Genomic DNA, 24328 nt, shown 5'->3' with positions numbered 1-24328 from the left:
GCCACACTCTTTTTGATGTACTGCAGGATACCATTAATAAGCATCCATAGATATTCTAATAAATCTTTTAAAATAAGGGGCTTGGGGAAAATGTTAATTTTTACTCTTTGCAAACTACTGTGTGTCAGGAAGAGGCTTCTAACTCTAGACGTTACCCCATACTTTTCAGTGCAAAGCCTCTTGAACTTTCTGTTTTGTATTTGCCATGGACCCATTAGTAGGAAGACCTTACACTAGTGAGCCAGAATAAGAAAGATGTTGCGCACTGGCTTCCAAATGCTAGCAAACCTGTGCTAGGGTACAACTGCCCTGGCATTAAGCACCAAGTCTGTCAGCAGTAGAAGAGGAAGAGCTTTAGTGCATGGGGCTGAGGATCAATGTGGTGAGTGTTAATAGGGGATTCTGTGAATTAAAATTAGGAAGTTATCTGTGAGAGTGAGAATGGGCACTGTGAGAATGGTTAATACAGAAGGACCTAGAAACTGAACCTCAGGAGTTTTTATATACAGAGCAAACAGATTGCATGGACCTCATGGCCCATTTCAAAAAGCATGGAAACTAGACATTACTATGGAAAAATCAATAAAATGAGAAACAGAAAAATGAAATCCAGTGCCAAGATCTTACTTCCATGCACCATTTTTGTATTCCTGCGTCTGCACAGGCAGCAAAAGCAACATTCACTTATGTTTAGTGGAGGGTCTGGGGAGCTGTCCTAGGGATCATAGAACCATAGAATTGTAGAATTATCTGAATTGGAAGGGACCTTTAAAGATTATCCAGTCTAACTCCCTTGCAATAAACAGGAACACTTACAGCTAGATCAGGTTCTCAGAATCCTGCCCAGTCTGACCTTGAATGATTCCAGAGATGGATTATTCACCAGCCCTCTGGGCAACCTGTTCCTGTGCCTCATCATCCTTAGTAAAGGATGATAATAAAATAAAAACTTTTACTTTAATAGAATAAAAACTTTTACTATCATTAAAATATATATATATATATATATATATATATTTTGAAACTATTTCCCTTGTTGTACCTCTGATAAAGAGTCTGTATCCTTTTTACTTATAAACCCTCTTTAGACACTGAAAGGCCTCTAGCAGCTTTTCCTGGTGCTTTCTCTTAAGGCCTGATATAGCCTTTTATTTAAATACAGCCTTATTATTTAAATGGGTCTGTACAACCGGGGATGTGCACCAGTGAAAATTCCTCCTCCCATTTGTTTTTACTATATCTGGAAGAAGAGTTTGGCCACTAATAGCAAATGAAGTTGTGACTAATTATTCCAATTCATTGCAAGCCATCTTTACTTTTCATTTAATTTTAAGAAAATGTTAAAATTATCTAAACTTTAATGTAGCATCAGACCATATGAAATAACTGCCTCATCCAGACTGTTCTGAATAGTCAGAAGTAGTTTGTTAGGTTGTTAGGCTCTTACAAGCAGCTATATTTTATGTTATTTTTGTAAATTTTTTAAAGTGCATTTTTAGAATTAATATCCCCACTTCAGATATAATGCTCCAAATAAATACAGAGTTGCTTGAACAACCAGAAACCCAGATAGCATGACACATCCACTGCTTTTAGGAGAGGAGTGCATTTGTGTTGAAAGAAGTCTAACTGGCCTAGATTTTTGCATAGAAATACTTGAAAAGACTTCTATAATAATTTGGCTAAAGACTATACAAACCTAATTAGAAATGTGCAGTTCCACAAGGGCAAAAAATGATAGTTGGAAACACCTATTAAATATTCATTTTACACCCTCAGAAAAGGGAGAAAAAAGATCTAATTTTATAAAAGCCTTCATGTAAGAGAAAAAAAGTTGACCATAATTTTACTTATTAGTCAACTTTATCCAATGACATAATGCATACGGTGTTTTATTGTATGTCTGACTTTGTCTCTGTAAACCAATATAATGCATATAATACCTTCACAGAATCACCAAGGTTGAAAAGGACCTGAAAGATCATCCAGTCCAACCATCCACCTATCACCAATAGTACTTACTAAACCATGTCCCTCAACACAAAATCCAAATGTTCCTTGAATATTTCCAGGGTCGATGACTCCACCACCTCCCTGGGCAGCCCATGCCAGTGCCTGACCACTCTTTCAGAAAAGCAGTATTTCCTAACTTCCAGCCTAAATCTCCCTTGGCACAGCTTGAAGCCATTCCCTCTAGTTCTATCACTAGTTACATGAGAGAAGAGCCCAAGCTTGCTGCAACCTCCCTTCAGGTAGTTATAGAGTGCAATGCGGTCTCCCCTGAGCCTCCTCTTCTCCAGACTGAACAATCCCAGCTCCTTCAGCCACTCCTCATAAGCCTGTGCTCCGGACCCCTCACCAGCTTCATCACCCTTCTTTGAACCTGCTCCAGGGCCTCAATGTCTTTCTTTAACCAAGGGGCAACCTTCTCAATTTATGCAGCAAGGATATTCCCACTTTAATGGGAAATCAATGATCGGAATGTAGAGGTTTTTTCCTTCTGCATAATAGCAGGTTTAATATGTAAAAATATCTATCTGTACATTGATAAACTTTGGGTTAATTTAAATTGTTATTTCTTTTAAGTGCTAAAATAACCATGCCTAGATGACTAACTTGCCTTTCGTTTCTGTTTTTTTTTCTCCTTCTATTTCCATTTCCTTTTTTTTTTGGGGCAGGGGGTGATGCTGTTCGAACTGCAAAATCAGAAAACATAGCATTTTTTCAATTAGATTACAAGCAAACAAAGCCAGAAAAATGTGTTATTTGATACTGAATGTTAACAGTTTGCTAGTTAATAATCATACATAGTGTAACTCAGCCACTAGAGTTCAAAAAACCAGCTAGCAATAATCTTGCTTCAGATTTAATTGTTGTATGAGTGTGTTGTCAGTATTTAAGGTTAAAGTGTTAAACCATTCAGAATCTGCAGCCAATTTTTCCCTCTTTCTTTGTTTTCCTTCCAAAGTATTCACTGTTTCTGTAAGGATTTCAAAACAAAAGGTGTTTCTCCATTTGTCATCTTTGAATGATCCCAAGACAGTTAGAATTCATGCTTTAGCTTAGCAAGTTTGCCTCTAAAGTCTCAGTTCAGATTTGACCTCAGGCATCTTGCAGCCAGTTTAACTATAGGACCTACAGTCACAGACAGTAAACAGTTTTTAAAGATATAATTCCACTGCTGGTACTTGAAACCAGATAGTCAGGTAAGGGCAACATCCTTAGATACTTCTTTAAACTTTTTATTTCCTATATGCCATGCCATCCATATGTGTAGTAAACAAAATGCCACAAATAAGAAGTCAGTCAGATCTTGGAATCAGATCTTGGTTGTAGGTATTTTTTTGGGTTTTTTTTGTTTGTTTGCTCGTGGTTTTTTATTGTTTGTTTGTTTGTTTTTGTTTTGTTTTGGCTTGTTTGTTTTTAATAGATTTAATTTAATTTCTTGCTAGTGTTGGTATTTTAACCCCCCCGAACATGAGAGAAGCTTTCTACAAAATGAAGTTTTGTTATATGAGTATTTTCATTATCCTCACTTATTCTGGTCGGCAGATGCTAGAGACCTCTTTTTTTCAAAGCCAATGTTGCTAAAGGTGTCTTTCTTTACTATAATTACATGTATTGCTTTTCATTTGGATGACTGAATGTAGAAAGGATTAGACGTTTCCAGTTTGTGCATAATAATAAATCCTCAGAATTTGTTAAAATCCCTTAGTGATTTTCTTTTGATACCTTCGGTTCTGTTTCTGGAGGAATTAAATGTGCAGGATTATCTACATTTAAATCAGAACACACTTTAAATTGTTGAGTACGTGAAGGATTCTTGTTTGTTGGGTTTTTCTTGTTGCTTTTTTTTTTTTTTTTTTTTGTTTGTTTGTTTGTTTTTAATTAAATTGGCTATTGATTTACTTCCAGTTTATTAAGATAATCAGTATAGCACGTAATGATAAGCTTTAAAGTGGATCTACTCCATCAATCATCTTCTGAAAATAGTTATCTACTTTCTGCTCCTTCTTACCCATGTGTTTTAAAGAAGGCTGAGTTGTCCCATAACATCAGATAATATCGTATAACAACATATGCCTAAATTACTCTTTTAGTAGCCTTGCTACTTAGCTGCTAAAGGGCAGCTACATGGTTGTACATTATGAACTGCATATAAATTACACAACCTCCCCATCTTGCCTTTCTTTAAATCAGCAAACAAACTCAGAAAAATCAAAGGAAATTGTTTTAACTCAAAGAAAATTATGGAGATCTAGGACAATTACAGATGAATATGAATTTATTGAAATCATTCCCTAGTAATGACAGATCCCAAAAACATTTTTACAACGAAAAAATGCTAGATTTCTCTTTTTCCTCCCTCTGCTTTCAGTGGTGAATTCACATTGTCATTGCTCAGTGTAAAATATCAGAATGATTAGTGCTACTAGCAACAAGCATAATGAGATCAAGCTATTGAATACAAGAGAGGCTTTTTTGTGTGCGCGGTACTTTTGATAACCCAGCCATAAAACAGGGTTCTGATTACAACTATTTGAAGAAAAAGTTTCCCTGCTGAATTTCCCTTTTACCCTTAAACATCACACTAACCTTGCGCATTCAGCAGAATTCACCTTTCAAAGCCACAGTAATGCTTTTTACTTCCAGAGAATAATGTAATGTGTGAAGTAGTGTTCTCACAGTGACTTCACAATCAATTAGAAGGGCTCATTCTCAGGAAATATGTATTTATGTATGAAACTATCAAGCTGTTCCACTCCTGCTCTGAAACAGGAAACCTGAAGGTTTCTTCATTGGCTACACTCAGATTCAGATATCAAGACAGGCTGCATTTCCGTGTTTTTCAGTAGACCTACTTTTTAAAACACTTTTGTGTGTGGTTCCCAAGAAGAACACCATTGTAAAAGAGTACATTTTTTGGTCATTGTACATTTTGGTCATTAAGTTTGCAAAGAATCCCACAGCAGAAAACTTCATGTAATGAAAATCACTTTGCTGATATTTAGTGCTAATATTCATAGCTAGCAACAGAGAACAAATTCAACCTGCTGTGTTACAAGTATTGTCCTAGTAGCATGAACTGTATTAACTTAATTCAATTCTGTAGCCCATAGATTTATTTCCTTTTTTTAAATGTGTGATTCACTGGTGGTCAACTGAGACTGCAGGAAGCAAAAGGACAAATGGAGAAAGAATCTAATAGTTATGCACGATACGTTTGAGATGCTCATTGTCTATGATCATTCGGTCACTTTGAATTTTAGAACACAGCAGTAGATTTTGCCACTTTGTGGAACAAAAGAAAAGATTAGAATTGAATCATTCTTAAAGGATAAACATATTGAACACAATATTCAGAAAAATACTTTTATCTATTTAAAAAATATTGCCATTAGGGAGAATTAAACAACTGTGATAATAAAGAACTAAAGTATCAAAACATTTCACTAAGTTGCAGAATATTTTTGTTTGCTTTACATAATTAATTTCCAATATGAATAAATGAAATTTAGACTTTTCTTTCAATTTAGACCTTGAATTTGGCTTAATTGAACTTCATGAGGCTCAATTGGCATGGGCCCACTTCTCGAACATATCAAGGTCCATTTGGATAGCATGACTTCCCTCTAGCACATCAACTGCATCACTCAGCTCAGTGTCATCTGCAAACTGATATGCCCTTGATTCCACTGTTCATGTCACCTGCAAAGATGTTAAATAACTCCAGTCTTAGTAATGATCCCTGAGGAATACCACTCATCACTGGTCTCCACTTGTACTTGAACACTGAGCTGTTGACCACAGCACTCTGAATGCGACCATCTGGCCAATTCCCTTTCCAGTGAATAGTTCATCCATCAAATCCATTTTACTCCAAAAAAATCTCTAGAATGCCTATACTGAGAATAACATTCCTGCTCTATTAGCATGATGTCTACACAGATAAATAAATTTTGAGGGAGATTCACAGAAACTTTGGTAAATTGCACTGTCCTCCCTGTGCTGCTTTTCTGTACTAGCAGGAGGAGTGTCTGAAAAACTGCCTGATGGAAAGGGGCCTTGGTGTACTGATGGACAGTATGGACAGTCGGCTTAATATGAGCCAGCAGTGTGCCCAGGTGGCCAATGGCATGCATCAGAAATGGTGTGGTGAGCAGGATTAGGGAAGTAATCCTGCCTCTGTACTCGGGATTGGTGAGGCCTCACTTCAAGTACTGCTTTCAGTTTTGAGCACCTCAGTACAGAAAGGACACTGAGGGGAGACCTTATTGCTCTTTTCCAATAGCTGAAAGGTGCTTACAGCGAGAGTGGCTTTGGTCTCTTCTCACTGGTAACAGGTAACTGGACGAGGGGAAATGGCCTGAAGTTGCATCAGGGTAAGTTTAGGTTGGATATCTTTACAGAAATTGTTGTTAAGCACTGGAATAGGCTCCCCAGAGAAACTGTTGAGTCATCACTCCTGGATGTGTTTAAAAACCTTTTGGATGTGGTGCTCAGGGACATGATTTAGCAGAGGGCTTTTAGTTAGGGTAGTACGGTTAGGTTGTGGTTGGACTCGATGATCTTTAAGGTCTTTTCCAACCTGAGAAGTTCTATGATTCTATGATCTCTCATACAATCTGTAGGGATCAAGCTAGACTTAAACAGATTCAGGGACAGTAAATGGGCTTTGGTGCTGCTTCACTAATACAGGCATATTTGAAAAAGATCACTTATTTAATGTTGGCACTCAGTCGACTTAGAGAGTTCTCTCAGTTTCTTGTACGCATCAGAATTGTTATACTGTTCAACATACATTTTATCTATCATCCACTAACAAGCAAGAAGTTCCTGTTCCTCTAACAGTTCTTCTAATGAGTTAACTGGCCCCAACTTCTCCAAAACAACAGTGATAAAGGATGAAAGGCTTCTCAAGAATGACAAGATTAACAATTCGTATGAAAGAACCTCCTGTTTACACTTAGATGCCGTTTGCTCTTTGTCTTACATTTCAGTTTCCCAAGACATCACAGTGATAAGGTCAATCAAGCTCTTTGGTTATTCGTTCAGTTACATCTTCCCCCACAGTTTAATAATATACTGAGAAACCGTGAGAATAAATCAAGAATGAAGTCCCTCATTTTTTTCCTCTTGGAGTACTTCCTTCACTGTAAAACCAGACTGATCTTGTTTTCCTTTGTGGCTGTTCACTTTCAGTGTCTTCTAAGAAAAGAAGAAGAGTTTGGATTGAACATCAGCAATCACAGATACGACTGTAGCTGCAAATTCTTCTCCAACGTGTTATGGAAAGTGTCATTTTTTAAGTGCTTTGAAGAAACTTATATTATTGAAAATATCAAGAATATAACCTTTCCAACAGCAGTAATTTCAGGGCTTAACATCAGATGTGAAATCAAAAGAGGTCAGGAAGTCACAGCTCAGTTCTTACAGGTATAAGTAAATTCATTTCAACAACTTTGATATAGCATTTAAGTCTAGAGACTCATCTGCTCTTAAAAGCTTTTCAACCTGGGCATTTTCATGTCTCATATACACAGTCAGGACTCACTGGCAAATGAAGCAACTCTTGCCTTCCTCATGAAGTGGAACAAAGTGGGCCACACATCACATATGCAAGTCACAAGAATTGTTGAAAGTCACTATTTTTCCTTTTCTTCTAGCTTGACTGACCCCCAGCTAAAGAAGTTATGAATTCAAGCATTTCATCTCTGCCTGAGGGCTTGTACTTGATAACTCTTGACTGATCCATGAAACCACTGTAATTCTATTTCTTTATGGTTTCATCACAGATTGTACTTGTGACTAACCTGATTATGTGATCACTTTTGTTAAAAGTGATTCCAGATGTAAAGGAAAAAAGATTTATATTTTATGATAAAAAAGAAGTATTAAAAAGATAGTAAATAATAGATTGCAATAGAGAGGTACATTAAGTCAAAGGAATAACTGAAATAGCAAACTCAAAGTCTTCAGTTTACCGTTTTAAAATTGAAATTAAGGTGAATTGATGGGAATAGATTTAAAACAAATTGTCTGTTTTTCATGATGGAAATCTATTAAGTTGATAGAACTCATTGCCATAATATGTTACTAATTTCAAATACTTAGTAAGCTTTAAAACAACTAAACATTTACATTGATAATGGAAACACCCACTGTTGTATTAGTTAGAAAATAAAGATCTTGTTTAGAATGGGACTAAATCTTCATGTTTTTATATAGAGATTTATCATTACCTGCCAAATATTTTAAAAAAATAATCTACATGGAGCAGTTATTTTGAAAGAATTATTCATTTAATCAGGTTTTTGCGTTTTCTTTTGAATCTGTCATTCAATCAACCTACCTATCTACCTAAACACAACAACAGAATAACTTCAAGTGTATCTTCAATGAATCCAACCTCGAAGAAAACTGAATTATTTGTGAAAAGGAACTTGAAGAAACTTGAAGATTGAGAGTATTTGAAATAGCGCCTAAATAATAAATATAATAACAATTATTAGTAGTAATAGTAATAATGCTCATACAAGCTATCAACTCCTGAAGACCTTTTCTTAGAAGGCAGACAGTTGGGTTTGTTGAGTTCCTTCCTGAGAACTAAGGCTGGCATGTGTCCCCTGGCAAGCCAGGAAGTTGTTGAGGAGTGGGTGGAGGGATCAATTATGACTCCTTGCAGAACCCACTTTGTCAGAGAACTGTAGGCTGTTAACTCTCAAACTAGTGGGTATTTCAATGACTTGAATTATATTTTCCAATGAAGTTAGAACACTTGGTCTGGTTCAGATTTTTGTTTGTTTATTTGTTTGTTTGTTTTCTCCCCATTGTGGATTATACAATCTTGCTAAAATTGATATTCCATGCACAGAATAATTAAATATGCCTTCAACTGGAGACAAAGAAAAAGCCTGGGAGCTTGGTGCCTCTTGCGTATGCACTTAAGCATATGCTGTCTATGCAAATGGGACATCTCAATTAGAGGAATACAAAACAAACAAATGAAAAACAGTTCTAAAACTTTTACCAATACCATTCATGCCTAATTCACTGTCTTCTCTGCCAATAAGTATTATATTTTTTCTTCAGACATGATTAGTGAGCATTTCCACCGATAAAAAGGCAAATATTTATGTCTAAAAGACTTTGGAGATTATCATGTGTCCAAGTAACACATTACTAACCCAGAAATGCATATTCTAAGATATGCTTTATATCAGTGCAAATTAAGAATCTTAAGCAGATCAAATTAAACACTAAAAGTCCCTATTAATCTACATCATTTATGTACAATTTAGCTACTACTACTTTAGAGGCACAGAAAAGACATCTGGTGTGCAGCTATCTACAAAGAGATTGGGTGAACCTACCCTTTCTTTTTCTAATCTGTTTAATGTATATTTTTTGAGATATCTTCAGCATGCATTCTGATTCCATCATGTTTTTGCTGAGAAGGCTGCAATGTCTAACATTACTTTAGTGCAATTACGTCTTTATTTTGTAAATTGGTCATGAGGAAATAGGCAGAACTTAATCAAACCAGTTTCTACAGTTTGTAGAGATAATATTCTGTCAGCCTGTGCTCTCACTGATCAGCTGTAATCAGTGTCCATAACAGTTTTTTTTTTCTTCTGTTCTTAACTTTCCATACTTGCCCAGAAGGTCACAGTAGGAGATTAGGACTAGTATTTACATTACTGAAAAAATAATTGCCTTTACAACCTCAGAGTTAAGTAAGAAATAATTTCATATTGTTGCTAAAGATAATGGACTAAAAGCAACTTCTTCCACCTATACTGAAAATATTCTGATTGTGTATAAATTTTTGCACCATTTTCTTATGGTGTTTCTCCTCGCACTCCTTTCCAACGTCATAAAGGCTACGTGATTCATGACAGAGGATATTAATTAAAATCTCCATAGAGATAAAAACCTGAAAAAGAGAACAAGCTTGCTTTCCTGGCTTCTCTCTTTGAACCTTCTCAAGACTGACATTCACATTTAGCCTTCAAACAAATTAAATGCCATTGCATTGTTCTTATAACATTTTTTTTGTTGTTGTTTTATTCATTATATTTTGAAAATATCAAAGTAGATCCTATATTTCTCACAGTATTTTTAGAGAAATTATACTGTTTCAAAATCATGAGAAATATATTATTCTTCAAGCAGTAGCTCAGTTTCCTTTAAAATTGAACAAACAGTTCATCAACATTTTCATGAAATTAGGAGTAGAGAACTAAGAAACTGTGTTCTGATGGAAAATGAACAGCTAAGTAGCAGAAAAGTGTTATGAAGAGAATTAGGAGATTCAGAAATTAAAAACAAAACAAAACAAAACAGGAAAGTTCTAGATACCAGTAACCACTTTCAAATTTAGATACTCATGATTTCTGTCATGATTTCTTGCTGCAATTATAACCTTTAGACCATTGGTTAAGAATTACCTTAGAAATGTTTAGATGCAAGCAACACTTATCTTACCTTTTACAAATCAGATCTTAATGTCTCATTTGCTCATTTGAATCTAACCTGAGTAGTTGGGTTTGTTTGTTTGTTTGTTTGTTTTGTTTGTTTGCTTGTTTGTTTGTTTTTTGATGTTTCCAAACACTTTTCCTTCTTGTAATTCAGTTTGGATTCAGTAATGACTTTAGGGAACCCAAAGATACATTTATTCTAGGAAACAGTTGTAAAATATTCACTCAGACACAGTGTTGGTCCTTGGGGTTCAAATGGAACTGAAGATGATGCAAGAAATACAGACAACAATGGTAACATAACTTCTGTTGATAAATTAGAGAAACATCCAAATAAACACATTTCTTATATATAGCCAATGATCTGACTGGTTTGAAATAACTAGTCCTCATTTTATCCTCATTAAAGGCCATAGAAAATTTACAATAAACTCTTCTGAAATTAGACGTTTTTGAAATTTCAATTTAAAAATAAAACTCTCAAGGCACATGCCATTATTTTAGCTGACATTGCTAAGCATGGCGCTGATCAAATCAGAGCCCCTTGAATAACCAGCTGCATATTCAGAACTTATGTTTAGAAATAAACCTGTTTAGAAATATTTATTCAAAACTTTTAAAATTTTATTTTAATCTTTTAAGGAGAGACTTTCAGTTTTCATATTCTAAGAAATATGATTCACATTCTGTCTTCTGCAGTAATTTTAAATATCATTAACAAAACATTCTGGACATGGCTCAGGCTCCTTCAGAAAATGCAAATTTCAAGTTTTGATTTGTTCACAGTTCGTATCTTCAATATTTATCTTGCAATAACAAAATACAAAAAATAATGATCACTCTTTAAGGATAGCAGAAGCAAAAACTAAAGAATTGAATAAAAAGGAATAGAAATTGATTCTGAAAGTGTGTGATGAAGAGTTATAAGTAGAGAACTACAATAAAAGAACACCATAAAAGAGCTTTAATAGGTTTATACCCTTCTGCCAGTTTCAGAAAAGACTGCTGCTGATCAGAAACATTTATTTTAAAGAGAGGATGATGACCACAGACTTTTTTTTTTTTAGAATGTGGCTGAATGATGGTAAAATATTATGTGAAACAGGTAATATGTGAAAACAGGTAATTATGTGAAAGAGGTAATATGCCAGGTAATAAGCAGCTTTGTTCATCCCTCCTAAGGCTTTGATTTTCCATTATTTATTGTTTTGTTTATTTTCTTATTTAATACCTGAATGAATAATAAATTTTCACCTGCTTGGAACTGAGAACTTTCTTGACATAAGGCAGCAGAATCTTCGTATAGAATTCACCTTAGAGAAGAAGAAATTCCCAGTTCATGAGATACAAAAGACTCTCAATGTAGAAATATGCTACAGAGTATATTCCAATTTCTGAAACACCTTTTTTATCTTGAAGCTGGGCAGAAGATCCCACAAGTCCTGTTTAATTCCTCACTTTTGTAAGTGACCTTACACTACTTCTGGTTCTGCTGCTCCAGTGCTCCAAAACTCTATTTACATGGAAATTCTCTCTCTTTAAAATATGTTTGCGTGTTTTCATTTTTTAAAATGATATTCCATTCAAGCATTCATTATTGTTATTTATTTCTCAGGTCATGCTTCAGAAACTTTCTAGTCTAATAAAGAAATAATTTTACAAGCTTCATTTGCAACTCTTCAGCCATTTCACATGGCTTTCTGTTTAGAGTTTTCACTTATTTGTTACCAAATATTTCAGTTAGTTTCTCTTCCCAGCACAAAATTGCACCATTACTCATTATGAGCTCATTGAATTTACAGCTATAAGTGTAAATGGAAGAGGGCAGGGAGCATTCCCTGCCAGAAAACTGATTGTTCCATGCCGTTTCAGAATATGGTGGCTGTGACTTTTGATGGCCATACCTTTCCTTTATCAATCTTAATGTTTTCAGGAAAACTGGAAGACCAATGTTCCCTAGGGAGTCTAGCAAGCAATTTTACAACTGTCTAACACTTACCAGTCAGTAGACATTATGACTCTTCTTTTGTGCTTGTTGTAACTGTCAAGGTATTCTAGCTTGTTCATCTCATTGAACATCTCCCTGCTTCCTTCCCTTCTACTCCTCCTCCTCCCCCCCGCCCCCGGAAAAAAAAAAAAAAAAGGTTAAAAAAAATCATGATTTCTAGAACTGATACATGGAATAAGACAGAAATTATGTCTGGATAAGGACAGGAGCCTGCCATGAATGGGAAATGGATGTGGCTGCCAAGTCCAAAATATAACGATTCTAGTTGAAGAAGAAGCAAACCACAGGTCAAAACAGAGCCTATAGATGCCTTAAATTGGGATGGTTCTTGTGTCCAGGACTACGATTCACTTGGTAACTTTCTATCATGGGTTGGATAAATCCCATTTTTATGCATATACCAATTTTTATGCTGCTTACATGCTCTAAAACAGGCAGATGATAGCATACATGCTGTACCCTAGGCTGGCTAACCACAAACCAGCTTAAACTCAGGACTTACTGATTTCTTGTTCTTATATCCTGTTTCTCAAAGACCATGCTGATCTGAGCTGATAATACTCAACCTGGTATAGGCCTCCTGAATTTGAGTTAGCTTACATCCTGACTACTTGAAGGTCAAAGGAGCTCAATTATGAATGTAGTTGCTATCATATACCTTTAAGCAGTTAGCCTCTAAACACCCCCTGCCAGTAGCTGTTTGCAAGAGATCTATGTTAATGACAGGAATACATAAAACTGTCTGGAAAAAATAATTGGCTTGCATTAAAAACCTAAATATTCTTACACTTAGAAACAGCCACTCACAATCTGCAGAAATGCTGAATACAAAGCCATGGCTGAATTAATTCTACTTTGGAGAACACTGCCGGGAAATCTGACTATGCCTGACTCATACAGGTATGTGTTGTATGTCTGAAGATCTTCTGCTAGTAGACAGCTTTTCCTTTTACTTGTTCTTTTAGATTAAGGACAGTTTGGGTCCTGTTTGTATAGTATTACTTTAGTTGCAAAGTGGTGGTTTAATTATTGTGAAATAGTGATTCAGGAAAGAATTCACAGTTCAGGGGTTTGTGAAGAAAACAAAACACAGAAGAACAAAAAATAAGCCAAAAGAAATTGATTCTAAAAACTAAGGCAATTTATTTAAGGCAATGGAATTTCCTGCCAGCTTAAGTTCTTACTGTGGACTCAAGTCAATATTTGCTCATTATATGACATATGTTGTAAGACGTGGTTTCAGTGATCTAATATGTTTATATCCCATCTGTGTCTAGTTCAATGGAACAAGAACATTCAGAAATTATTGCTATTTAGAGACCAGTAGCTGACGGTTGATGATGGTATTTTAGTAAATTTTTTCTTTATAATATTGTGCTGGTGTTGGTTTTGTTGTTGTTCCTTGGTAGTATACAGAGAGAGTGGTGAAATGCTGGAAGGCTGCCCAGAGAGGCTGTGGCTGCCCCATCCCTGGAAGTGTTCAAGGCCAGATTGGATGGGGCCCTGGGCAGCCTGGTCTAGTATTAAATGTGGAGGTTGGTGGCTTTACCTGTGGCAGGGGGGTTGGAGATTCATGATCCTTGAGGTCCCTTCCAACCCTGGCCATTCTGTGATTCTGTGAGTATACTGCTCTTTTACATAAGGGATGTGTTAGAAATTAACTGTTCTGGAAAGATTATATAGTTGCCCCCCAGTGCATGTATGAATGCATTTATAAATGGTAATCAATTCAGGCATAGTTATTTCTATAAAGGTTGCACTATTAGTAAACCAATTCTTTATCACTGAAACTTCATCCATGTTACTTTTGCATCTAGCTATTCTTGTTAATGCTGCGGTATGCAATGTGAGGATCATAAGATACTTCATAATGGAAATGACTTCAGGTAACCTCTGGCTCAACCTCTGGTGAAAATGAAGGCCAACTATAAATCAGACCAGGTTGCTTAAGGTTTAGTCTAGTAGGGTCTTGAAAGTTTCCAAGTATGTAGAGTGCAACAGACTGGGCAACATATTCTACTCCCTGCTGTCTTATCAGTTTTTAAGAATTTTTCTTAGTTGGGAAGAGAGACATTACTGTGCTACTGCAAATGCAGAATTCATTAGTGCCACCTATTTGTGAGACTGTAAAACTACAGATAATCCCTGTAAAACTGTATTGAGTTAATAAGAAAATATATTATTTTTCTTTCTGCTTAAGCACAAGAAGAAAAAACAAGACACATAGGACAGGTTTAAAAGGGTTTTCTTCAGTTTTGTATCTAAATAATTGCAGTGGATATATATGTTGTTCAAAATAATAATATAATAATATAATTTAGATATTTTATACATATAAAAATGCAAGATGAAACAACTTCTAACATTTAAATAATATATATTTACATTATATATATAATGTAATGTAATGTATGTATATATATTTGCACAGTTTTCTTTTAGAGCTCCAGATACATTGCTTCACCTGCAGGAGGTGTGCAATTTTGGAGGAGCTGTGTTGTCAAGTGAAAGGCAAAGGCAGAAAAAGACACTGAAATTATAAAAATGTATCAATGTAGACGAAATTAAACTATCTAGATAGAGTTATATATTAAAGAAAGAATCAGTAAAAAAGTTTGTTTTTAGAAGTCTTTTTCTTCTCATATTCAGTAATTAACAAATATTTTATTAGACGAGGAATGATTAGACAAATTGTAATGCAAGAAAGAAAACACATAAGAAAAAAAATCCTTAGAATTTTATTAGTGCTATTATCTCACCCTACTATTAAAAAATTGGGCAGTGCTCATAATAGTTATGCTTTCTCTTTTGCTCATTCATTTCAAACTGTCCAGAAAGGTTTACAGTTAATTATAATCATTTCAGTAACAAATAAGAGAATATTCTTTAGATCTCTGTGGAGAGACAAAGCTTTGAATGACAGAAGGAAGGCTTAGCATTAATACACAATGATTAATGTCAACATATGGCTTTAAACTTCAGAGGGACATCTGTAGCCTGAGGAACAGGAGCTATAAGTTTGCTTGTTATGTAACTGTAGGCATGCAGATTTTCTAAATATGTTAGCCTGACTGTAAACAGACACAGATTTTCAGAAAACATGTAAACAAAGGACAGATTTTCAAAACATTGTTAATTATTAGCTAATTCCTTTGTTGCCATTGACTTTCTTATAAGAATGACAAATTTGAAAACACGTGTGAATATGTGTTATAAAAGTCATTCCTGCGGCTGATAATATATGTGCATTGGCACAGACAGTGAATAAATAAATATGTAAAAAAGGATTACGTTATGAAAAAAAAACCCACAAAACTGTAATTTCAAGTATTTTTTTCATTCAGTCAAATGATTCCTGTAATATACAACTTGAACGCAACAATACAGATTTTAACTCCATATACAATATTAGAATATTGTTTACAGTTTGCATGTTGTTTCCAAGCCAATGAAAATATGATGTACAGTGAAACTGAAATAGATAATTTATAGAAAGACTTTGAGAACTTTGAAATATGTTTCTGGCAGAAGTTAACTTTGCCATGATCACAATATTAAAATACTATTAAAAATATATACAAAACAACAACAACAACAATATATACAAAACAACAACAAAGATTTGCAGATCAAATGTAGACAAAGTAACATAATAAAAATAAAACATTTGAGATATAAAAATTAATTTTTTCTTTTTTTTTTTTCCAGCTTAGTGTCCACTACAGACTTTTATATGCAGTTTTCTGTAGGGGAATTAGATTTTTCTTATATTCTTATATATATGTAGAATCTGAAACTCTCATAGATATGTTTTTATTCACTCATTCTGCTGTCCTTGCAAATATATTGATTCAGTGGCTTACTAATTCAAATATGTCATATTCCTCATTGTGGTCATTCATTGTTTTTTTAGATCCATGATAAAGTGAACATATTTTATCTGAGGATTGAAATCCTGAATGAACACCTGGGTACTTTTTGTTCTTGTTGGTAGGTAGGTAAGTTGGTAGTTTTTTGTTGTTCCTGCAATGAACTATTGATATGTGTTATCTTTGGAATACCCTTGTATGGAAGCACATTCAAATGACTGAGGGAAGAAAGCAAATGGAAAATGGTGGCAAATATGCAAAAGCACAAGCAAAATAATGTTAAAAATCTTGTAATAATCAAAAATATATTCTTCATACTTTGTCAATTCAGCACGCACTGAGAAAGTGAATATTGATGGTCCCATAATGCTTTGTTGAAGTGAAATGTTGCAGGCGGTTCTGTATGCTAGCAACAATACAAAGGTACTCTACTGAAAATAGAAATCTAAACCGCAGCCATGTATCCCAAACCTTACAGTAATGTAGCTGAAAGGCCAAAGAGGAAAATATATATATATTATTATTCAGTTTCCCTTACCTGAACTTGATTTTCAATGACCTAATCAAAATGTTGGTTGTTTTTTTTTCCTCAAGACCCTTGATTCATTCACTGCATACTGATGATGTGTTTAGGAACAGAAGTTCATTATTGTATTTCTTTTCATTGTAATTCATATGGCTTCATATTTCGTTATTAAATACCAATCAAGGCATCTTCTGAAGATAAAGTGCCTACTTGTGATTTTGAAATGTTTTTCCAGTTCTCAAGGTGGTTTACCACCTCAAAATCTCATCAGAAATCATGTGAAAAGGCTGTCTGCTATCTTTAAATGACCTTTAAATATCAGATAATTATTCATGACTTTTGGTGCTGATTGAGATGTTTAATTTACATGCCTTATGTAAGTGCATGTATAGGAGGTATACTTCAGTAAAAATGTTCCATGTTTTGTTACTGTGTTTTCTTGTCTTCAGTTGATTGGCCCTAAGAAAGAAATATATGCTGTTGAAAGGGTGGATTTTTTTTCTCCTCAAAATCTAGTATTATTTTTTTCTTGAATACAAGGTAATCCAAGAAGGATGTAAGGTAAACCATGAAATGCAGAAAAGTGTTCTTCTTAAAACAGCACTTTAAGGAATACACTGATATCCCTGAAAGAATACTGTTAACATATCAAAATACAGATTGTAGCATTATTTTTAATGATTAAGCACATAGTTACTTGCAGCAGTAAAGGAATAATAACAATGGGATGACCTACACTAATTATATCAGTTAAGAATCTGACACCTGGCTTGGAATAAGAATTTATCTCTTCCAGCACAGAAGAAGGATTGTATAAATTTTTGAACTCTCACATGAGTGTCCTCCTAGTTTTTAAAAACTCTTTCACAACTACAGTGCATGTCCTCTAAAATTTCCGAAGATCATTAATCAGCTCATTATTTTTTCATGAGTATTAGTGGCACTAATGTGTAGAAAGCTTCAAAGGAAATCAAGAAGTAGGTGAATGCATTGAGTAAGTTTTTCTACTGTCTGTTATCCAGTGAGATACCTCAGTCCATGCTGATCTATATTTGAATTGCCTCTAAATATTAGAATTTACAGTGGAGCAGTGATAAATCATAAGCAGCATACCTGTATTTGAATTAGCCCAGACCCATCACTCCAGGTTGAAGTAATGGCTGGAGATGCTGTATCTTCCAATCAGTTGTATGTCTAAGGCCTCGAACATTTCTAGAAAGGAAATTTTTGTGAAGAACAAAGTGATATATAACCATAATGTTCCAATGAGTTTGAAGCAATTAGATTCACATGTAAAATAGTCGATTTTTATCTGTGAATCTTCAGATCCACTAGCATCATCTCTAAGTATACTTATTTTTTGATTTACATCTGAACAATTACACAGAGCTGTAATCTAAGAGCCTCCCACTTCCCTTTACAGACCTTTTTGAATCTAGCAGGAGTTTAATTAACATTTATCTATTTCTGAGAATCTTCTCAGGTTCGGAGTGGAATGCAGTTGGCCTTCGTAGTTTCTTTCTAAGTTGATTAAGTAGCTGTTAGAGTTCATATCTGCCCTAGAATCCTCTGAGAATAAAGATGGCATATAGGTGCCGGTAGTTCTTTTTTTGTCAAATTAATTGACACAGTGTATGTCTTGTATTTAAAATTCAAAAGTTCTTTGTAACTCAACCCTGGAGATCGAAGCATAGCACGGGCCAAAAGCAATAGAATAAAGTCAGTTAAACATATTATTTTAAAATTCAGAAGTACTATAATTATATTGCTGACATAAAGGCAAATTTACAAAAAGACAATTGTATTTTTATACCTTGCACTAAATCTATTACCAAGCAATTCAAGGTTTGTTGAACCAAATTAAGTTCACACCTCCTTTGCAAGCATGAAGCTCCTCCATAACCAGATCCAAAATTCGTCCTAGATCTGACGTGCTTCGCAGCAGCCAGAGATCTTCTGCAAAGAAAATCTGTCTTGTATCACTTGTTTTTGTAGCTGTATGTTTTACTTAATGTATAATCATGATTTCAAATTGAATACTAACAGTACACAAGGGTATAGAAGAATGATACCACTATGTGTGAGGACTATGTGATGCATCTTTTTCATGAATGTACCACTACATCCCTGGACTTCAAGCAAGTTTGTGGGAAAGTGATAGCAGTATACAGTTATTCTGTAAGCAGATTTCTCTGATTCATTTCAGCTTAGTATCTTCTGACAAACCTTTATTCAATAAATAGTTGGTCACTTCAGAAGTTGTGCAGGCAGCATAAGACAAAAATTGACCTATCAGTTTCTTACCTGTTAGACATTCACAAATAAATCACTGATTCATACAAACTTCAAAGAAAGCAGCTGTCTAATCTCTGGTTAAATTTATTGTTAATCTTGCAGAAAAAAAAATCTTTGCAATGGCACACACTACAGCAGAAACTTCAAAGAAATGCTGATTGCCCAAAACTGCAAAAGAGGTTTTTCTTTCCTACGTCTTGAAAAACAGCTTTAGAAATATAAGTCAAGGATTGTTTGCTGTAGATGCAGTCAGGATTTTAGTATCTAAACACACTGTGCATTCAGCAGTGACAACAGTGCATAAGTAAAAAACTAGAGCTCAAGTGTGGGAGAGGATCATTTTTTCTCCTTGGGGATCAGATGAAGAGTAGAAACTGAAGTGATAATTTCAACATTAAAATAATCAGAGATGTTGGAAGTAGCAGTAGTATTTTGTCTTGTTCAGCCAAAGAGCTTTAAGGTCATTCTGATTATCTAAACAATAAACTGAAGATTGGAATTCTTTTTCCTATTTTTTTTTTCCAATGCTGCTTGCAAAAAATTTCAAATGGGATCTTTTGCATCAACCATGAACACATATAGACTGTAATCTAGATGACTGGGTCACAGAGCAATGGAAGAAACTGAAATATCTGAAGGAAGTGTACAGTAGTCAGATATTAAGTTTCTATATTTGAATTGCTGCCTGATCAAAACTTTGGAGTATGTAGCAGCAGAAAGCAAGCACATCCAAATTATTAAAAGGTGAGATTTTATTCAGCTAGATGTTTGCTCAAATGAGATTTGCCAGGTCACTCTTTTCACCACAGTGAGATTAGTCATAAGCTCTTTTCTTTTCTGCACATGGGAAAATGTAGAAAATTGTTAGAAAAAGTACGGTAAGGAATATATCCATAATAAGTGTGGGAAAATAAGGTATTCAGTTTAGATAAACTAAAGATGCCAGACTGCATCTATTCAAATCCTGAATTCCACCATTTCCTGAATCCTTCTCACAAACTGAAATCAGAAACTTTGTAACAGGTCTGATTGTTAAACTCTTTCCAAGTGTAGTACAAAAATATATCAAAATTCTCATCCATTCCTTTTCTAAAGGAGTAAAGGAATTAAGTCCAATCGTAGATTTTGAATTACTTTTCCTTTGAGACCACATTTGATCTTTTTTTCTTTTCTTCTCCTAAAGACAAAATTTTTGTCTATTTAGTATAATTATATATCTTTGTTAATCACATCACAAAATTAAATGTAAATGCATTTGTCAAAAATATTCATAAACAGTTTAGCTGCAAAATACTTTTTAAAATGAGCTATCACAAGGAGATTTAGCATTCAATAGCATTTATATTTTATGACATAAATGAAAGAGGATGACATTAAAACTTCAAAGCAGCAAAGATGACACATTTCCAATCGTGCTGTCACTGTGAGATCTACAAAGAGCATACTAGTACACAAATAACTGCTTTTTGATTTACTGAAGTTCAAGTATGGATTTATCTAATTTTTTAGGTACTTTAAATCCACCAAATTGCCATGACAAGTATATGTGATACTGTGGTAAAATTTTTCCCTTAACACAAGATATGACAGGTCAAAATTATTTGTAAAACTGTGGTCTATCTTGCCACTAGAGCATGCCGTGAATTGGTTGAAGCCCTACTTGATTTCACCAAAATTTTAAAACAAGATTAATTTCAGATAAAAACTTCTAGGTATGTTTTCTAATGCCAGCAAAGGCTGCGATTAATGTGATTTTTGTCTATGATGAGAAAAAGTTGTCAGTTCAAGTTTCCTTAATACAATGGTGTTAAATAATTTAATTGACCTCCATAGTTGCTTTGTATTTTCCACTACTGATAAAGAAGTCTTTTTATGTATAAAATATGGAGAAGAGAGGAGACTCTGCTCACGTCCAGCAAGGCCTGGTTGTGAAGTTCCCATCTCAAGAGATAGCCAAAACCTACTTGGACACTTTCCTGTGTGACTTGCTGTAGGGAAGCTGCTTTAGTAGGGGTTTGGACTAGGTGATCTTCAGAGGTTCCTTCTAACCCCTACACTTCTGTGATTCACTTTCCTATTGTAATCTGTTTTTTGTTGTGTTGAACTTCAGCTCAATTACTCCTTGCACATAAACTGATCTCAGTACAACATTTTACTGCCTCTGTGGTCCACAAATAGTCACAACTGCAGAGACGATCATTCTGAGTTCTGCATTTTTAACTAAGTATTAAGAACACAATGCAAGGATTATAATGTAACATAGTGAGAATATTCACAGTAGGACTGGGACAGGATCCTACTTTATTCTAAAATAATTTCATTTAAAATTATATGTACTTTCTCTTGTGACTTTATTTTTCTATGCATTTCCTCATAAGTAAGATGTACACATATAAATTGTGGTATGAGGTTACTCCATTCATAAAAGGAATTCCAGTTAGCAGGCTTAAATGGCATACTGTTCTGTAACAGAAATTCTATATCAGTGCATACGAGCAGAATTAGGAAGGTGTTTGTAATCCAATATTCAATGTTGTATTAACTTCTATTTGTGTCAGACGACTTGTGGTTAATAGAATAGACTCCAGAAGAGAGAAACAACAGAGATCAGAGGCCTGAAGAACATAAACAATAGGAAGATGGACAGCTTAGAATATTTTTGGTTAGATACAAAAGCCACACAAAGTAATAGAGATGGAAAAAAAAGATAAGTCTTCTAGAAGTATTTCAAAGAACATTATGTTCTCAACAGGATGAAAAGGAATGGATTTAAACTATTATAATGAAGAATAATTCATATGTGAGGGGAAACATTTTTACTGATAAGAATAGTAGATTGTCAGGAGATTATGGGAACCTCAGAAGATGTGCATCTTAATGAAAAGCCTAATCAAATGTCTGTTAAGAATGAAATTTATATAGAATATCCTGCTTAGGCTTAAAGATAGACTAGGTGATAGGTCTTTTCCCAACCTGTTATTTGGTTATTCACTGTATTTTAAGTATTAGAACTTTATATGGGTGTACTATATTCAAATACATAACATTATAATCTACTAAACATATTCTAATTTATTTTCAGGTTGAATAAACTGTTCTCTGAAAAAGCTTTTGTCAATATAGACAGTTCAAGCGGTCATTTAAATACATATATTTATGATATAAAGGTACAATTGTATGTACATTACTAATGTTAAAAAGAGAATGCAGAGGTGCAAAGAAAAATGACTTGCTCACAGTGTGTGGCTGTGCTCAGCGTAAAAGTAGCAGAAATATTGCTTACTCTGAGAGCTTTTCCACTGTAACACTTACATGCGTCTTAGTTTGCAGCTAAGAAACTACTTAGAGGAATCTGTTTTCAAATTTCAGCTATATGAGTTGACATAATTCTGAGAATGGTTATGCAGTTTTAAGGAAAATTCAGAACAAAGGTCTGCTTTGAAAGAGACTTCAAACTACAGGAGTTTGAATGAAAAAGTACTTAAATTTTTAAAAAATTCAGAAATAATTACCAAAAGATGGTCATTTCTTTTATTAATTTCAAATACAGAAGAAAAGTAGGCACTCTGGCAAAGCCATGAGGAAATCATTAACGGACATATAAGTATATGAAGGTCAATTAAATTATATGTAAGTATTTCTAATGGATAACACTCATCACTTGGCAGCTAAATAGTTTCCGAAGCAGAAATCTGATGAAGCAGTTATCTTTTCTTATACTATTATTTACAATGTGGAATAATTATGTAGAATCAATTCATGAACTGTTGTCAGATTATTTTTTTCCATCATTGTTTCTTTCTATTTTTCCTTCCATAATTTTCAGTAAACTCATGACTCATTTTATCTGATCTGACTAGAATTCCTGATGCTAATCTCTTCAGAAAGGCAAGATATTGTCCTGAAAAGAATACAAAGAAAAAAATATGCAACACTGATTTTAAGACAGTCATGGACACAGACAGAATACATTGCAGAACCTGTCTGAGAATACATCAGACCTGTTTACAAATGAAAATAAGTGTTGAACACATAGAATTTTTTTTGTTCTCATAGAGGGAAAAATTCAGTGCTTTTCAACAACCTGTTCTGACAAATTCTTCAGATAGTGTTTGTGTGTACTTTATAAAATCGGCTTCCTACTTTTGAACAAAAGTGCTCTCAAACACCATGGTACAAGGTAATGGCTGAAACAGAATTATACATACAGACAACCAGATAATTACCAGCATGCATATGCAAACAACAAAGTAAAAGCTTTTACTGACAAAAGTTTTTCACTTGTGAGAGTAGCCATACTTACTGCATCTAGCACGAATTGTTTCCTCAGCCAGTGACCGAAATGAATGCCTGGAACCAAGTTTAAGAAGAAAGCAGGAACACTTCTACCAAGTATCACCTTACCCTCAAATCATTCACTGCTTAAGATCTTCCTCTGCTAGAAATGGTCTGTCAGTATTTAATAATCCATAGTACATTTCTGTTCTACATTTTTCAATCTTCCTGTGAAACACTTAATGTTCAGAAGTGATAACGCCCAGAAAAAATAATTTTATGGCTCATCTCTGCATTATATTAGAAACTACTAATGCATTTTATGCCACTGGAAACTTGCACTAAATCACTAGAATGGTCAGTGTTTACTGTGAATTGAAAACCAAGTCTTGCTTTAGTTCTGCTGTTACTCAAACTATTTTCCCATTATAAATCTTAGAACTGGAGTATTTCAATAAAATTATAGGCTGTACTCTGAAATTATGACACTGTAAACAGTTTATAATGCAAATAGGCAAATCCTTCAAACGAAATATCTGTCACATACAAAATAGTTAATTGAAGCAGTGTATATTTTCATTTTTATCTTGAAACTGTTACTTTGTGGTGTAGTTTTTCTATTCTATAATGGTCATTAAAGGTGTGGAAACACCTAAGAGTGTGAAAATACTTACACGGAAGTGGTCTGCCTCACAAGATTTATAGATAAGTAGTTTTTCAACATCATGGAAATTCATATGTCAATGGCTTTATTTTTGGTCTTCATTAATTACAGTCAAGTTTTGAAAGGAAAATTCCTTTAACTGTGAAGCATCTAGAAAGAGGCAGCTTCAGCATCTTCTCATAAATACAATATATAGCATAGCATGAGTAA

At 34.3% G+C, this 24328-nt stretch overlaps 1 long non-coding RNA gene across 2 annotated transcripts; it reads right to left on the bottom strand.

The window, feature by feature from the left end:
- Nucleotides 1-6591: 6591 nt before the first annotated feature.
- On the bottom strand, nucleotides 6592-18850 carry LOC122193431. 2 transcript variants are annotated; one of them, XR_006182894.1, is made up of 3 exons: nucleotides 18757-18850; nucleotides 17998-18096; nucleotides 6592-7209 (listed from the first exon to the last, which is right to left on the bottom strand). It is a non-coding gene; the product is annotated as an uncharacterized LOC122193431 (long non-coding RNA). The 2 variants fall into 2 exon arrangements; XR_006182897.1 differs by lacking the exon at nucleotides 6592-7209 and adding an exon at nucleotides 17265-17343.
- Nucleotides 18851-24328: the final 5478 nt, after the last annotated feature.

The sequence above is a fragment of the Lagopus leucura genome, unplaced genomic scaffold, assembly GCF_019238085.1.
Source record: "Lagopus leucura isolate 7727_CA_CO unplaced genomic scaffold, USGS_WTPT01 Super-Scaffold_73, whole genome shotgun sequence".
NCBI classification, from domain to species: domain Eukaryota; kingdom Metazoa; phylum Chordata; class Aves; order Galliformes; family Phasianidae; genus Lagopus; species Lagopus leucura.
This window is presented reverse-complemented; position numbering and strand designations above follow the sequence as displayed.